This window comes from Corvus brachyrhynchos, unplaced genomic scaffold (assembly GCF_000691975.1).
Source record: "Corvus brachyrhynchos isolate BGI_N302 unplaced genomic scaffold, ASM69197v1 scaffold215, whole genome shotgun sequence".
Taxonomy (NCBI): Eukaryota; Metazoa; Chordata; class Aves; order Passeriformes; family Corvidae; genus Corvus; species Corvus brachyrhynchos.
The window spans coordinates 62262-63158 of record NW_008237887.1 but is presented as its reverse complement, the minus strand read 5'-3'; the positions used below and the strand labels follow the sequence as shown (position 1 = coordinate 63158).

The window sequence follows — 897 nt, the reverse complement described above, 5'->3', positions numbered from 1 at the left end:
TGGGATGAGCTGGCATGGGAGCACTGGGAGCAGTGGGATGAGCTGGGATGGGAGCACTGGGATGAGCTGGGAGCACTGGGAGCAGTGGGATGAGCTGGGAGCACTGGGAGCACTGGGATGATTTGGGGCTGTGCCGCAGGGCCGGGGCCGATCCGCGGGGACGGAGCGCAGCCGGAGCCGGAGCCGGAGCTGGGCTGGAGCTCCAGCGACTTCGAGAGCTACAGCGACGGAGAGTCCGGGGACGAATCCCGGCGGGAAGCGGAGCCGGCCAAGCAGCGCGCGGCCTTCCAGCCCAAGGTATCCGTGTGGGAACGGTCACCCATCCGTCACTGCAGCCCTCCTGCCAGCCCGGGGATCCATCTGGGAATGCTTATCCATCCTTCCATCCTTCCATCCTTCCATCCATCCCTCCATCCCTCCCTCCAGCCCAAGGTATCCATCCCGGGAATTCTCATCCATCCCAGGAATTCTCATCCCTCCTTTGGAATCCCCATCCTTCCAGCCCAAGGTATCCCTGCCTTGGGCTCCTCATCCTCCTTCCATCCTTTGGAATTCTCATCCCCCCCTCCAGCCCCATCCCTCCTTTGGAATCCGCACCCATCCCGGAAATCCCCACCCCTCCATTCCAAGGTATCCAACCTCTGGGAGTTCTCATCCCTCCTTTGGAATTCTCATCCCTGCATTCCAAGGTATCCATTCTTTTGGAATCTTCAGCCCCCCTTGGAACCCCCATCCACCCCGGGAATCCCCATCCCTGCAGCCCAAGGTATCCCTCCTTTGGAATCCTCATCCCGGCTTTTCCGTGGAGGAAACCGGAGCCCCCGCAGCTGCTGCTGCTGCCTTTTCCCTGGAATTTCCTTCCTCCTTTCCTCCTTCCCTTGGGATTTCCTCCCCCTG

The 897-nt window shown here is 61.2% G+C and overlaps 1 protein-coding gene across 1 annotated transcript in view; it reads left to right on the top strand.

Annotated features, from left to right (window-relative positions):
- The window catches only part of ARHGEF10L (Rho guanine nucleotide exchange factor 10 like), a 31134-nt gene that overhangs the window by 3859 nt on the left and 26378 nt on the right, over nt 1–897 (top strand). Inside the window, exon 6 of the mRNA XM_017732686.1 lies at nt 140–297. The gene's annotated coding sequence lies outside the window, so the exon portion shown is untranslated. The remainder of the gene's footprint in view (nt 1–139; nt 298–897) is intronic.